This window comes from Mus musculus, chromosome 14, assembly GCF_000001635.26.
Source record: "Mus musculus strain C57BL/6J chromosome 14, GRCm38.p6 C57BL/6J".
Taxonomy (NCBI): Eukaryota; Metazoa; Chordata; class Mammalia; order Rodentia; family Muridae; genus Mus; species Mus musculus.
In genome coordinates, this window is record NC_000080.6 from 41,943,646 (window position 1) to 41,961,137 (window position 17,492).

Here is a 17,492-nt window from a genome sequence, read left to right on the forward strand (position 1 = left end):
CAAAGTTATGTCTATGATACACTCAGCAAAACAACATCAGCAAAGGGTTGCAGTGTAGGATTCCATGAATCCACTTGGTGAAGCCAGTAAGACACTCATTAGATTCCAGGGGTTTATCTTAGTGCAATGAAGGCAAAGGAGTCTAAGTTTTATTTTTAAAATGCTTACATGTTTAACTTTTTATTACTAAAGAGTTTAATTAGAAAACAATAAAACTGGAGACTGTCCTTCTGTCCTAGGAGTGTATTGGGCCCGAGAAGCTCTGCTCTGAGATAGCTGCCATAGAGAAGATTGGAGGACCTGGTTCCTAGATAATTCCGGAAGTGACATCCTGAGTCACCTCTCCATACCATACAGCTGGAAAGGGTTGCTGTCAGGGGTCCAGGAACTCCTCTGCCTAGAAAGGAAAGCTAGCAGTGACCAACTGGGAGGGGGACAAGAGCATGTGGCTGGATTGGAAGTGGCTACGAAGGTCACATCTTGCCTGGTGTCCTCACCTCCTGACACAGGGGTCTGAGTATCACCTGTGATCCCTGCCAGCATCCACGAGGCAGGCAAGAGAAAGAGTGCTTTGTGAAGGCCCTGCAGCAGAAGACAGACACAGAAGTGGAACTTCACGAAGAAGCTTGATCCCAGGGCCACTGGAGTCTGAGGACCAGTGGATGGAGAGCCATGATAATCCAGGTAAGTTGGCTTCTGTGGTCCCTCAACCAACACCAATGCTTTCCCACCAGGCCAGGGAACCATCTTTTGTGACTCCGGGGTGCCTGGACTCCTGCCCCCTGACCTCCAAGAGCCCCACACTCCCATCTTAGAAGGATAGGCTGTTTTTTTTAGGTTCCTAAGTGTCCTTTCAATAAGAACATCGAAATCCTTGGAGCCCCGTTTTGTCTCATATCTTCAGCTAGCTGTTTTTGAGCGCTCCTTTTGTGCCCCATATCATACTCGTATTCTAAAGGTACCATGCCTGCTTTGCGATTTTTTCTCACATGGGTGGGCCTCCAAACCCTGGGTCTGGAAGTGGTAATGAATGAGGGAAGGACTGGGAAGAGGAATCTGAGGTCACATGGTAAGATTTGGAAAAGGTGGGTTGGACTATCTATGTTTTCATTCACTTTTAAGTATTGGCTACATGGTTTCTCTTGGTTTAGAAAGGTATTAATTGTTGAAACACTCCACTGTGGATAACATGTAGCCCAGGTTTCTTGGGTAAGACTACCTCTGGTCTACCCCCTCCCTGCCTCCATTTTCTTAAGTTTCCATCATGATGAGATAAAACTCATGAGAAGGCACAGTGAGTCAAGTTGTGTGTCTGGCACCTGAAGCAGACAGCATTGTCTTCCTCCTTGTTAATGAATTGGCAGTTACAAAAACAAACAAATAAAAAAAAACCCTAAATGCTAAACTGTTTGTATAAAATTATAGAAAATTTCTTGAAAATTTATTGAAAACCATGATCTTCCTAGATATGAGCAATTGAACCTCCTAACAATTAATTGAGACCAAACTATACAAAGATCTCTGCCTGGGAGGTGACAGAAGATTCAAAGATGCTGGTCAGACAGCTTAAACAAAACAGGAAGTCTCAGGTTCAGTGACAGACCTGGGTTCTAGGGAATATGTTACAGAAAGACTGAATAAAAAACAAACAAACAAACAAAAAGATGCTGTCCCAAGAAAGAAAGAAAGAAAGAAAGAAAGAAAGAAAGAAAGAAAGAAAGAAAGAAAGAAAGAATAGAAAAACTGAACAAAACCTTACATAAATAACTGGACTTTCTACACACCCACCAATATAAATATTGGTACAGACATGCTTATGCCACACACAAACACATTTCCCCCCCCCTCTCTCTCTATATAAATATATATATATATATATATATATATATATATATATATATATATATATATACCTGTCACTCTCTCTGTCCACAAATCATAAGTGAGTAGAAAACTATGAGGAGATAACAATGGATGGTAGAGAAGCAGTTGAATGGGGACTATGGAAGGATTATGTTTAATGTGAGACACAGGACTCTGCTATCCATCCCTTGGGCACTAATATTTCTTAGGGGCCACATTTCTTAGACTAGGTTGAGTGTTATTGAAATTTCATTCTTGAAGCCTCACATCTCTCACACCAACACTCAGGCTGAGAGAAGCCTTTCTCACATCCCTGTCAGCTCCAGAATATGAGCTCCAGGAAAGAACTCTAGCAACACTGAGAGAAAACAGTCCTGACAAGTACCTGCTCAGGCTCTTTCAGTGTGAGCCTAGATGTAGGCAGAGTGATGAGACCATCTTGCAATGCAGGGAAAGGGGAGAGAAAGCATACAAGCCCCGCCCCCCCCCCCACAAAAGGCAATGATTTCCTCTCATATGGCAATTACACTGGGATCTAATACTTGCAAATTTTGTACTGCCTATGATCTCACATGACCCCTCAGAAGCAAATGAGCTAAAGCTCTGACTTCATCAATCAACATTCGGTGCTACTACAATGGAGGCAAGCACATGGAACTCATTTAGCATACTGGCATGTACCTGTGTACTATGTGTTCAACCTATCTATCATAAGGAAATGCAGCTTTTAGTTGAGCAGGATTGTTTACTTCCCAAATATGTAGTTTCTTGAAGGAGGATAACTGCACATAAAGTCTTGGAAATGATCACAGAAATGAACAACTGGATGAGACATAGGAGAGAGCATGGATAAGGTACAGGATGGCTGCTTAGGCTTGACTGTGCTTAAGGTTAGACATGACTGCAACCTGCTCCTCATGATTTATGCATCCTACCTGCTGCTGCTTGATACATAGGTCATTGGTCTTCAGGCTGCCTTCTTTACACAGCCTCTTTGATTCTTTGGAGCATTCTTCTAATGCAATCTGCTCCTCTAGCAACTGTCTGTTCTCCTTCCACAACATCCTGACTTTGTGTGGAAGGAGATGTTTTTTGTGCTGGAGATGGTTAGATTCACTCTGGAGGTGGCAGTGCCCGATGCTGAGTCACAAACAAACAAATGATTACACAAGTCAGCATCCATCTTCCTCCCACTCCTCCAAGGACCATCCCTGCCACAATGGGACCTGGTGCCCAGACAGCCCCAGACAACTGTCCAGATTGGCCACGGAGCATCACATTGAGAGAGGTCAAATCCAGAGGACAGCCATATTTCAGAAGCCGAGGTACATCTGTAAACTGTGACACTAACAATGACTTAAGTATCTCTCAAGAGGACCTGGAACACATGTGTGCTTATATGTCCATGTTATTCAAAAATCACCTGTAGGTAGAAGGCAGACCTTCTCTAGGAGAAGAGAAGAGACCCAACCAACATACAGTCTTTCTAGGTGTCCCATGGGAACCTTATCTCTGTATCTACATTCAAATATACTTTGTTGGAAAGGACAATGATTTGAGTTGCTAACAGACTCTTCACACTTGGCCAAAATGACTTTAAGTGGTAAAAATCCTAGAGCCTTGCTTTGAAGGAGCCAGGCTTCTGGTTTAGAGGCAAACAGTATATAAACTGAGCCCCTACTTTGGTTCAAAGACAAGGATGGGCAGACATATCCTGTCCCTAGTGCTTGGATCACGACCCTGTTAGTCACTCACCAGTAGAATTGATTTTCTTTAGTCAACTCCTTGTACTTGTATAAGGCCTCACTGATGTCCTGGGGCATGCTCTTCAGGTCAGTCATCAACTGGTCATGTTGCATCTTGAGCATGAATGTCCTAATTTTGATTCTGTGGGAGGGCATGGCCCAACGAACAAAGAATCCCATGAACTAAGGATACAAGGATCATGTTAATTTAAGCTGAATCATGGACTACCCCAACACATATATGCCACAACATTGCTCCATGTTACCAGTTCCACTTGGAGCTTATCAAACTTATTACTCTTTGCCTGGGGTCAGTAGAGGCAGGGAAGTAAAGGCAGGGATTTGACCTACTTTATCTCGCTGAAGGGGCAAGAAAAATAGAATAACTCTCCAAGAACTTTCCAGGAACCCGTGCCGTAGTCCTGGATCCACCTAAAACCTGTGATGACACATCAGTTTGTAGACAAGGAATTGACAATCCTTGCTTCTGTTGCTACATAAACTCCCAAAGGACATAATCAGTATCTACAGGATACTACATTTCCAGTGTGCACCTAAGGTGAGCTCAGAGCTCATATGCTGTGCTCCTCAAAGTGAGGCTCCCTCTGTCTTCACTATTTTTGGCTGGAAACTGTGTCAAGCAAAATCCCAGGCCCCAGCATACTATACAGACACTCCAGCTCTTAAGTGGAACACACACACACACTGACACCCCCCTCATAATCAAACACAATTAGAATGCCAAATGAACACACATTATCTAATAGTATAGTGAATAAAATTTGATAAAAGCAATGATGAACTATGGCCAATCCAGTTATACTGAGAGACAGTATGTGGGACCAGGCCCCTCCAGCTGTTGACAGGACCAGTTGAACCCAAATTACTTCCAGGTCAACTGCAAACATGATTGGCCATAAACACAGTGTACTTTGCATCTCCCCAAAACTTATACCTGTATAGGATTCTTACAATGCAGGATTAGGGCTCACACACTACAACCCTTATGCCCAGACAGTAATTCATACCACAGGCTCTGATTTACCTTTGGAGAAATCAAATTGCCTGAGTCCCATTTCAGGACTATCTGAACTTGAAGTTCTGTGTCGAAAATCCATTCAGCAAAATGAATTTGAATGTGTGGACAGCCTGGTGTTGTAGCCTCCTGTGAAATGAGGGAATCTGAGGTTAACAGAGAGGGCCCAAGACAGTCAGCAAAGAACTGGGCATAATGACTACCTGTTGTTCAAATCCTTGTTAGTGTAATTGGCTAGGATTCCCTGGAGTCCATCTCTCTCATTTTTGATCTTCTGGAGATCCCTTTTGAGCTTTTCCATCCTCTTCATTCTCTGCTCCTGCTTATTGGTAGTGGAGGCTTGGGGTGATGCCTTTCCAACAGACCATGTAGGTTGACCAACACTAGTAAACTCGTAGAGATAATAGGGCAGGGAATGGAGACAACATGCTTTTCCCTTTCTTTGGGGTCTTTTGAGATTATTCATTTCTTGTGTTTTCTTGGGTATAATTACACTCAATCTGTTGGAATTTTGCTTCTAGTATCCTCTGTAGTGCTGAATTAGTGGAAAGATATTGTTTGAATTTGTTTTTGTCACAGAATATCTTATTTTCTCCAACTATGGTCTTAAAGAATTTTCTGGGTATAGTAGCCAAGGCTAGCTTTTGAGTTCTCTTAGAGTCTGAAAGACATTTGTCCAAGATCTTTTAGATATTACCATTTCTGGTGACATGTCAATGTAATTCTCATAGGTCTTTCTTTGTATGTTACTTGACTTTTTTTCCTTAGAGCTTGTAATATTTTCTTTCTTTATTCTGTACATTTATACTTTTTTTAACTATGTGAAAGGATGATTTTCTGTATTGGTCCAAATGATTTGGTGTGTTGTAGGTTTCTTGTAAATTTAAGGCCATCTCTGTCTTTAGGTTAAGGACTTTTAAAAATCATATTGTTGAAGATGTTTTCTGGGTCTTTGAACTGTTATCCCTCACCCACTTCTTTTTCCATTATTCTTAGTTTTGTTCTTTTTATTGTGTCCTGCATTAGCTAGATGTTTTGAGTTAGGAATTTTTTACTCTGTATATTCTTTGAGTGACTTTTTAATATCATCTATGATTATCATCTATGGTATTTCCTTTGCCTGAGATTCTCTTTTCTATGTTCTGTTGGTGAGGCTTGCATCTGTAGACCCTGATGTTTTTTGTAAGTTGTCCTTCTCCAGGGTTGCCCCATTTGTGATTTTTATACCTTTATTTTTACTTTTTCTTTATTGATTTTCTTATGTATTTCCATCCCAAATGTTATCCTCCTTCTCAGTTCCCCCTCCAAAGACCCCATCCCCTCTAGTGTTGCCTCTGTGTATGAGGGTGCTCCTATACCCCCTCGTCCAAACACTCCTGCCTCAGTGCCCTAGCATTGCCCAACCCTGGATCATCATGCCTGTACAGGACCAAGGGCACTCCCTCCCATTGATGCCAGATAAGGCATTCCTCTGCTAGGTATCCAGCTGGAACTCTGGATATCCCCTCATGTACTATGTGCTTGGTGGTTTAGTGCATGTGAGTTTTGTGAGGCTCTGTTTGGTTGATTTTGTTGTTTTACTTATGGGGTTGCAAGCCCCTTCTGTTCCTTCAGTCCTTGTCCTAACTTCAGAATCTAGGTCCACTCGCTCGTTCTCATGTTTGGCTGCATGCATAGCATTTCAAGAGACACCAATACCAAAAGTTACATTTATGAAGTAGCATTGCAATAATTACATGATGTGGGGGCGGGATTATCACCAAAACATGAAGAAGTACATAAAAGATTTGCTGCAGCATTAGGAAGGTTGAGAACCATTGCTATATACTGATGTACTGAGTCATCTCCTGATTACCCAAAATCCTACATAATCCTAACTTGATACAAATGTTATCTATCATTTTTACACTGTGATTAGGGAAAAGGAACAAAAATATTCTTCCACCTGAGGGGAAAGAAGGAGACGGGGGAGGGAGGTAGGGAGGGAGGGGGAGAGAGAGAGACAGAGAGAGACAGAGAGAGGAAGGAAGGAAGGAAGGAAGGAAGGAAGGAAGGAAGGAAGGAAGGAAGAAAGAAAGAAAGAAAGAAAGAAAGAAAGAAAGAAAGAAAGAAAGAAAGAAAGGAAAGAAAGAAAGAAACCAGGCTCCTGACAGCATCAGATTTCTTGACATCAGCAATAGTGACTGGGTTTGGTGACTCCAGATGGAATGGATCACAAGTTGGGGCAGTCTCTGGATGGCCTTTCCTTCATGCTCTGCTCTTCTCTTTATCCCTGCATTTCCTTTTGAGAGAAGGAATTCTGGATTAATACTTTTGAGGTGGTTGGGTAGCCCCAACCTTAAAAGGTTGCTATGCTTATCCAATAAATATGGTCTGTATAGTTCCTACTTCCCCTTTGTTTGGTATTTAGGCTAATGTCCTCCCTGTTGGAAATATCTTGGATCCCTGGCATCTGAGACTTTATAGTGGCTAAACACAGTTCCCCCTCCCCAATGGGTACAGACCTCCTTTCAAATGACTTTCCCTCTGTAGTATTTCCCCATCTCCTCCCATATCTGAACCAGAACCCCCTTTACCTCCTACTCTTCTCTCCCTCCCAGATCCTTCTCTTCTCCTACTTCCAAACATTCTTTTCTTCCCCCTTCTGAGTAGAACTGTAGCATTTACACTTTGGTGTGATCTTCCTTCTTCTTTGGTTTCCCATGGTCTGTTAATTGTATTGTGGACATTCCATGCATTTTTTGACCAATTTCCACTTATCAATAACTACATACCATGTGTATCCTTTTATGACTAGGATACCACACTCAGGATGATATTTCAACTTCCAAACATTGGCCTTTGAATTTCATGAAGTAATGTTTTTAAAAGCTGAGTAGTACTTCTGTACACTGTACCATATTTTCTGTATCCATTCTTCTGTTGAGGGACATCTGGGTTGTTTTCAGAGTCTGGTCATTATAAATAAGGCTGCTATGAACATAGAAGTTCATGTTTCCTTTTAATATATTGGAGAATCTTTTGGGTATATGTACCATTGTGGTATACCTGTATTTGAGGTAGAACCATTTCCAACTTTCTCAGGAATTGTCAGATTGATCTCCAAAGTGTTTTTTTCCAACTTGCAGTCCCCGCAGGAATGGAGGAATGTTCTTCTTCTTCACGTTCTTGCCAGAATCACCTGTCAGCTGAGTTTTGTTCTTGGCCCATCTGAGTGCTGTGAAGTGGAAACTTAGGGTCATTTTGATTTGTATTTCCCTGATGACTAAAGATGTTGAACATTTCTTAAGTACATCTCAGCCATTCAAGATTCCTCAGTTGAGAATTTTCTGTTTAGCTCTGTACCCCATTCTTTAATAGGGTTATTAGGATCTCTGGAGTGTAACGTCTTGAGTTCTTTTTATACTTTGGATATTAGCCCTCTATCAGATGTAGGGTTGGTACAGAAGTTTTCCCTATATGTGTGTGCAATTTTGTCCTTTTGACAACATCCTTTGACTTACAAAGGTTTTCAATTTGACACTGTTTTTGATCCTACAGCATGAGTCATTGGTGTCCTGTACACGAACAATTCCCCTGTGACAATGTATTTGAGGTTCTTTACTGCTCTCTCTTGTATTAGATTCAGTGTATCTTGTTTTACGTGGAGGTCCTTGAGTGACTTGGACTAGAGCTTTGTACAAGGAGATAGGAATAGATCAATTTGCATTCTTCTATATGCAGACTGCCAGTTGAACAAGCACCAATTGTTGAAAATGCTGTCTTTTATCCACTGGATGGTTTTGGCTCCTTTGACAAAGGTCAAGTGACCATATGAATGTAGGTTCATTTCTAGGTCTTCAATTCTATTCAGTTGGTCTACTTGTCTCTCTATACCAGAAACATGACATTTTTATCACTATTGCCCTGTGGTATATTTTGAGATCAGGGATGGTGATTTCCTGAGCCATTCTTTTATTGTTAGGAATAATTTTTGCTATACTGGGGTTTATGTTATTTCAGATAAATTTGAGAATTGCTTTTTCTATCTCTGTGAAGGAGTGAGTTGAAATTGTGATAAGGATTGCATTGAATCCGTAGATTGCTTTTGGCAAGATGGACCTTTTTTACTACATTAATCCTGCTCATCAATGACCATGAAAGATCTTTCGATCTTCTACGGTCTTCTTTGATTTCTTTGTTCAGAGACTTAATGTTCTTGTCATTCAGATCTTTCCCTTGCTTTGTTCGAGTCACACCGAGATATTGTTTGTGGCTATTGTGAAGTGTGTAGTTTTAAAAAATCTCTTCCTCAGTATAATTATCCTTTGAGTAGAGGAAAGTTCCTGGATTGTTTGTGTTAATTTTGTATCCATTGACTTTGCTGAAGTGGTTTATCAGCTGTAGGAGTTCTCTCCTGGATTTTTTGAGCTCACTTATGTGTAATATTCCATACTCCTCAAATTGTAGTGTCTTGAATTCCTCCCTTCCAATTTGTATCACTTTGATCGGCATTTTTGCCTGATTGCTCTGGCTAAAATGTCAAAGAGTATGTTGAATACATAGGGGAAGAGGGGGAAGTCTTTCCTTGTCTCTGATTTTAATGGGATGGCTTTAAATTTTTCTCCATATATTTTGATGTTTGCAACTGAGTTGCTCTATTTTGCTCATTTCTTTCTGAAACGTGACTTTCTGATTCCTCCACTGCATTTATCTTGAAATTATATTGTATTTTGTCAAACAGTTTTTCAGCATCTGATGAGATTATCCAATATATTTTAAGTTATTTTATATAGTGGATTACATTGATGGATGTCCATATATTGAAACATTCCTGCATCCGTGGGATGATACAGTATCTAATGAGATGATCAAATAATAATCTCTTAAATTTATTACATAGTATATTACTTTGATGAATTCCAAAACATTGAATCATTCTTACATCCTATACATGATGCATATTGGATCATGGTGAGTGATCATTTGCATGTGTTATTAGAAACAGTTTCCAGACTATGAAAGCCAGAAGAGCCTGGTCAGATGTTATACAGACACTAAGAGAACATAAATGCCAGCCCAGGCTACTATACCCAGCCAAACTCTCAATTACCATAGATGGAGAAACCAAAGTATTCCACGACAAAACTAAATTCACCCATTATCTCTCCACGAATCCAGCCCTTCAAAGGATAATAACAGAAAAAAAACAATACAAGGACGGGAACCACGCCCTAGAAAAAACAAGAAGATAATCCATCAACAAACCTAAAAGAAGACAACCACAAGAACAGAATGCCAACTTTAACAACAAAAATAACAGGAAGCAACAATTACCTTTCCTTAATATCTCTTAATATCAATGGACTCAATTCCCCAATAAAAAGACATAGACTAACAGACTGGCTACACAAACAGGACCCAACATTCTGCTGCTTACAGGAAACCCATCTCAGGGAAAAAGACAGACACTACCTCAGAGTGAAAGGCTGGAAAACAATTTTCCAAGCAAATGGTCTGAAGAAACAGGCTGGAGTAGCCATTCTAATATCGGATAAAATCGACTTCCAACCCAAAGTTATCAAAAAAGACAAGGAGGGACACTTCATACTCATCAAAGGTAAAATCCTCCAAGAGGAACTCTCAATTCTGAATATCTACGCTCCAAATGCAAGGGCACCCACATTCATTAAAGACACTTTAGTAAAGCTCAAAGCACACATTGCACCTCACACAATAATAGTGGGAGACCTCAACACACCACTTTCATCAATGGACAGATCGTGGAAACAGAAACTAAACAGGGACACAGTGAAACTAACAGAAGTTATGAAACAAATGGACCTGACAGATATCTACAGAATATTTAATCCTAAAACAAAAGGATATACCTTCTTCTCAGCACCTCAGGGGACCTGCTCCAAAATTGACCATATAATTGGTCACAAAATAAGCCTCAACAGATACAAAAATATTGAAATTGTCCCATGTATCCTATCAGACCACCATGGCCTAAGACTGATCTTCAATAACAACATTAAGAATGGAAAGCCAACATTCACGTGGAAACTGAACAACACTCTTCTCAATGATACCTTGGTCAAGGAAGGAATAAAGAAAGAAATTAAAGACTTTTTAGAGTTTAATGAAAATGAAGCCACAACGTACCCAAACCTTTGGGACACAATGAAAGCATTTCTAAGAGGGAAACTCATAGCTCTGAGTACCTCCAAGAAGAAACGGGAGAGAGCACATACTAGCAGCTTGACAACACATCTAAAAGCTCTAGAAAAAAAGGAAGCAAATTCACCCAAGAGGAGTAGACGGCAGGAAATAATCAAACTCAGGGGTGAAATTAACCAAGTGGAAACAAGAAGAACTATTCAAAGAATTAACCAAACGAGGAGTTGGTTCTTTGAGAAAATCAACAAGATAGATAAACCCTTAGCTAGACTCACTAGAGGGCAAAGGGACAAAATCCTAATCAACAAAATCAGAAATGAAAAGGGAGACATAACAACAGATCCTGAAGAAATCCAAAACACCATCAGATCCTTCTACAAAAGCTTATACTCAACAAAACTGGAAAACCCGGACGAAATGGACAAATTTCTGGACAGATACCAGGTACCAAAGTTGAATCAGGATCAAGTTGACCTTCTAAACAGTCCCATATCCCCTAAAGAAATAGAAGCAGTTATTAATAGTCTCCCAACCAAAAAAAGCCCAGGACCAGATGGGTTTAGTGCAGAGTTCTATCAGACCTTCAAAGAAGATCTAATTCCAGTTCTGCACAAACTATTTCACAAGATAGAAGTAGAAGGTACTCTACCCAACTCATTTTATGAAGCCACTATTACTCTGATACCTAAACCACAGAAAGATCCAACAAAGATAGAGAACTTCAGACCAATTTCTCTTATGAATATCGATGCAAAAATCCTTAATAAAATTCTCGCTAACCGAATCCAAGAACACATTAAAGAAATCATCCATCCTGACCAAGTAGGTTTTATTCCAGGGATGCAGGGATGGTTTAATATACGAAAATCCATCAATGTAATCCATTATATAAACAAACTCAAAGACAAAAACCACATGATCATCTCGTTAGATGCAGAAAAAGCATTTGACAAGATCCAACACCCATTCATGATAAAAGTTTTGGAAAGATCAGGAATTCAAGGCCCATACCTAAACATGATAAAAGCAATCTACAGCAAACCAGTAGCCAACATCAAAGTAAATGGAGAGAAGCTGGAAGCAATCCCACTAAAATCAGGGACTAGACAAGGCTGCCCACTTTCTCCCTACCTTTTCAACATAGTACTTGAAGTATTAGCCAGAGCAATTCGACAACAAAAGGAGATCAAGGGGATACAAATTGGAAAAGAGGAAGTCAAAATATCACTTTTTGCAGATGATATGATAGTATATATAAGTGACCCTAAAAATTCCACCAGAGAACTCCTAAACCTGATAAACAGCTTTGGTGAAGTAGCTGGATATAAAATTAACTCAAACAAGTCAATGGCCTTTCTCTACACAAAGAATAAACAGGCTGAGAAAGAAATTAGGGAAACAACACCGTTCTCAATAGTCACAAATAATATAAAATATCTTGGCGTGACTCTAACTAAGGAAGTAAAAGATCTGTATGATAAAAACTTCAAGTCTCTGAAGAAAGAAATTAAAGAAGATCTCAGAAGATGGAAAGATCTCCCATGCTCATGGATTGGCAGGATCAACATTGTAAAAATGGCTATCTTGCCAAAAGCAATTTACAGATTCAATGCAATCCCCATCAAAATTCCAACTCAATTCTTCAACGAATTAGAAGGAGCAATTTGCAAATTCATCTGGAATAACAAAAAACCTAGGATAGCAAAAACTCTTCTCAAGGATAAAAGAACCTCTGGTGGAATCACCATGCCTGACCTAAAGCTTTACTACAGGGCAATTGTGATAAAAACTGCATGGTACTGGTATAGAGACAGACAAGTAGACCAATGGAATAGAATTGAAGACCCAGAAATGAACCCACACACCTATGGTCACTTGATCTTCGACAAGGGAGCTAAAACCATCCAGTGGAAGAAAGACAGCATTTTCAACAATTGGTGCTGGCACAACTGGTTGTTATCATGTAGAAGAATGCGAATCGATCCATACTTATCTCCTTGTACTAAGGTCAAATCTAAGTGGATCAAGGAACTTCACATAAAACCAGAGACACTGAAACTTATAGAGGAGAAAGTGGGGAAAAGCCTTGAAGATATGGGTACAGGGGAAAGATTCCTGAACAGAACAGCAATGGCTTGCTCTGTAAGATCGAGAATTGACAAATGGGACCTAATGAAACTCCAAAGTTTCTGCAAGGCAAAAGACACCGTCAATAGGACAAAAAGACCACCAACAGATTGGGAAAGGATCTTTACCTATCCTAAATCAGATAGGGGACTAATATCCAACATATATAAAGAACTCAAGAAGGTGGACTTCAGAAAATCAAATAACCCCATTAAAAAATGGGGCTCAGAACTGAACAAAGAATTCTCACCTGAGGAATACCGAATGGCAGAGAAGCACCTGAAAAAATGCTCAACATCCTTAATCATCAGGGAAATGCAAATCAAAACAACCCTGAGATTCCACCTCACACCAGTCAGAATGGCTAAGATCAAAAATTCAGGTGACAGCAGATGCTGGCGTGGATGTGGAGAAAGAGGAACACTCCTCCATTGTTGGTGGGATTGCAGGCTTGTACAACCACTCTGGAGATCAGTCTGGCGGTTCCTCAGAAAACTGGATATAGTACTACCGGAGGATCCAGCAATACCTCTCCTGGGCATATATCCAGAAGATGCCCCAACTGGTAAGAAGGACACATGCTCCACTATGTTCATAGCAGCCTTATTTATAATAGCCAGAAGCTGGAAGGAACCCAGATGCCCCTCAACAGAGGAATGGATACAGAAGATGTGGTACATCTACACAATGGAGTACTACTCAGCTATTAAAAAGAATGAATTTATGAAATTCCTGGCCAAATGGATGGACCTGGAGGGCATCATCCTGAGTGAGGTAACACATTCACAAAGGAACTCACACAATATGTACTCACTGATAAGTGGATATTAGCCCAAAACCTAAGATACCCAAGATATAAGATACAATTTCCTAAACACATGAAACTCAAGAAAAATGAAGACTGAAGTGTGAACACTATGCCCCTCCTTAGAAGTGGGAGCAAAACACCCTTGGAAGGAGTTACAGAGACAAAGTTTGGAGTTGAGATAAAAGGATGGACCATGTAGACACTACCATATCCGGGGATCCATCCCATAATCAGCTTCCAAATGCTGACACCATTGCATACACTAGCAAGATTATGCTGAAAGGACCCTGATATAGCTGTCTCTTGTCAGAGTATGCCTGGGCCTAGCAAACATAGAAGTGGATGCTCACAGTCGGCTATTGGATGGATCACATGGCCCCCAATGAAGGAGCTAGAGAAAGTACCAAAGAAGCTAAAGGGATCTGCAACCCTATAGGTGGAACAACATTATGAACTAACCAGTACCCCGGAGCTCTTATCTCTAGCTGCATATGCATCAAAAGATGGCCTAGTCGGCCATCACTGGAAAGAGAGGCCCATTGGACACGCAAACTTTATATGCCCCAGTACAGGGGAACGCCAGGGCCATAAAAGGGGAGTGGGTGGGTAGGGGAGAGGGGGTGGGTGGCTATGGGGGACTTTTGGTATAGCATTGCAAATGTAAATGAGCGAAATACCTAATAAAAAATGGAAAAAAAAAAAAAAAAAAAAAAAAAAAAAAAAAAAGAAACAGTTTCCAAGACGTTATTGAGTATTTTTGCATCAATATTTGTTATGGTTTTTATATGCTCAACCCACTGAGTGGCAACATAAGAAGGAGTGGCCAAGTTAGAGTATATGGGGCACTGTGTGTGTGGTCAAAACCCTCACCCTAGCTGCCTGGACATTAATGTCCTATTAGCAGCCTTCACATGAACATGTAGGACTCTCAGCTTCTCCTGTACCATGCCTTTCTGGATGCGTCCATGTGGCCACCTTGTTGGTACTTGACTGATCCTCTTAACCTGTAAGGCATCCACATTGAATTCTAGGAGAAGCTGCAGTGCAGCCAGATTTGGAGGAGTCCCAAAACCCTCCTGGGACAACTAGTCATGGAGTTTGTTCAGCAGCCATCCATCTGCAGCACTTAGGGTGTTCTTCAGAGTCACATCTCTTCTCTAAAGCTTTGAAGAACCACCTGTCTGAGGGCCAGAAGCTCTTGTGGGTATCTGCTGATGCAGAGTTAGAAACAGGTCTACTAAGTACTCAGTCTGATGCACAGAGTCCTAAGGGGAGACACAGCAAATACAGAGGTCTGAAGGAAAGGACAAAGTACCCAAAATCTGAGTATCCAAGGTTGTATCCTCAGATTAGAAAGACAACAGAAAAAATGGAGAGGGAACCCAGTAAGTGACAATGGGGAGAAGGGAGGCCAGGTGTTCCTGGTGGTCATGAACTCTGCACAGAGTTCACAGTAAATTTCAATGTGGATTATGAAAGTAGAAAATGTTCACTTTGGTTTATTACATTCACCTTGTTTGGGCAGATAATCCATGCAGCAATGCTGAGAAAGGGCTAAGAAAGAAAGTTGATCTCAGAGAAACAGGAGGACTGGGGGTTCTCTAGTGTAGTATACTGTAGTGTGGTGTGGTGCAGTGTGTTGTGGTGAAGTACAGTGTATTCTCCTGTAGTGTTTGCTGCTTGGTATACATGAGGCCCTGGGCTTCCTCTTCAGTTTAGCCCACTTAGAGAAGCTGAAATTAGAATAACAGTTGCCAGATCTTAAGACAGATGTTGGGAGGGTGATGGGGGACAGGGAGTTGCTTTCTCGGCTACCAAGGGATTACCATGTCTATAGAAATTTGGTGGGTTCCCATGGGCCAAATATCTCCAAGTAACTGCAAAAGAGTGATAAATATGTTCTCAACACACAGAAAATAATGAGATAGATGCCTGAATTGATGCCTGTGCCAGATACCATCTTCTTCAGCAATGTGTTCTTACCATTATCTTCCAGAAAAGAAGGAAGGAAATGGCAGTAGTTTTTAATGATTGGGGAGAGTGTTTGAGACTCAATGATGAGCAACCCAAAACAAGATAACCCAAACTTGGCCCTGGGCTTTTCATTGGGTAGTATATTGTTCTGAATTCCACGGGCCTATGTTTAGGAGTCTGGGGACAGGGACCCACAAAATCCTGGACATCTAGACAGTGCTGGGTTGCAGAGAGTTCACAGCAGGTTTGACTCTGCTGGCCTGAAAGGATAACTGGGCAAGGGGTTCTCAGAATCTTGGACATGCAGGCACTGCTAGAAGTCTCAGAGGAGCTGAGCATGGAGGAGGCCAGCAGGCTAAGAACTAGCCCTGAAATCAGGGAATGGGGAATTCTGGATTAGCTCAGAGGTGACTAGCCCAGGAGTATTGAGGGGCCTTCTGTTGGAGACTTAGATGGCAAGGCTCTGTAGGCAAAGGCTTTTTCTCCATGTAACCCACAGTTGGTTTGATGAGAGAGACAGTCCTTGGTTGTAAACTGTTTATTGATTGATTTTCATGGAAATGAAAGCATAACATGTCTTAAGGTTAGACTAGAAGTTAAGTAACTTCTGAGGAAGGAATATCCAGGAAGGGAAGCTTATTGACTGAACCCTACCATCTTCTATTACCTCATTAGCAGGGAGAACCCTATTCTGTTCTAAATAACCAACCACAGGCCATGTTCCTATGTAGAGATTTTGGTCCCATGAAAGAGGCCTGGTAGGAAGCAGGTGACACTTTTGCCATCTACTGTGGGTCTGGGACTTCCAACCCACTCAACTTTACCAAATTCTGGACATGGTAGTCTACTGTCCCAGGTGTTAATCTGAGATTTATTGATGTGAGGAGACACCAGGACATATGTTTAGTATGCGGATCTCAATGCCTACCCTCCACACTGACACACTGTTTCTAACAAGGCCACAACTCCTAAAAGTACCACTCCCATATTCAAGCCACCACACTCCTCTGCAATCTCCCAAGACATTTACCTCACTCTGTCCTACTGTTTTACTCTTTCTCCTTCACAAATTATGTGTTCTAATATTTTCTTGAAATATCCTCCTATAACCCAACACTAGTGCATTAACTTCTATGGATACTGCAGTTTAAATGCACATCTCTAGACATTCAATGTTACCATCCACATAAGACACATGATGTGGTATTTGTCTTTTTGGGTCTGGGTTATATCACTCAAAAATATTATTCATGTGTCCATCCATTAACCTGTAAATTTCATTTATGTTGTCATAGTTTATTACCATTGTGTATATGAACCATGTACTCATTATCCTTTCATCAGTTATATTTATGTCTGGGTTATTTTTATGTCCTGACTATTGTGAATAAAGCAGCAGGGAACATGAGCACACCCAGGTCTCTGTCTTAGGATAATGCCTTTGGCTATATGCCCTGGAATAGTGTCTGAGTCTGTGTTCTCTTGCTAGAAAGAGACACCAGGACCATGATGGACCTTTTTTTAATGAGAGCATTTAAATGGGGGCCTGCTTACCATTTCAGAACTTTAGTACATTTTTGTCTTGACAGAATAATGCAGAGGCAGACATGGTGTTGGAGAAGTAGCTGAGAGTTCTAGATCTGGATCTGTAGGAAGCAGGGATACTGGCCCTGAGCTGGGCTTTTGAAACTTTAAAGCCCACCTCCACAACAAGGCCATAGCTCTGAATACCATCAAAGTGTGCTATACCCTGTTTACCAAGTATTCAAATATATTC

The 17,492-nt window shown here is 40.9% G+C and overlaps 1 non-coding gene across 1 annotated transcript in view; it reads left to right on the forward strand.

The window, feature by feature from the left end:
- Positions 1-338: 338 nt before the first annotated feature.
- The window catches only part of 1700024B05Rik, a 59,838-nt gene continuing 42,684 nt past the window's right edge, over positions 339-17,492 (forward strand). The window contains exon 1 of the transcript XR_874537.2: positions 339-684. This is a non-coding gene — a transcript (RIKEN cDNA 1700024B05 gene). The remainder of the gene's footprint in view (positions 685-17,492) is intronic.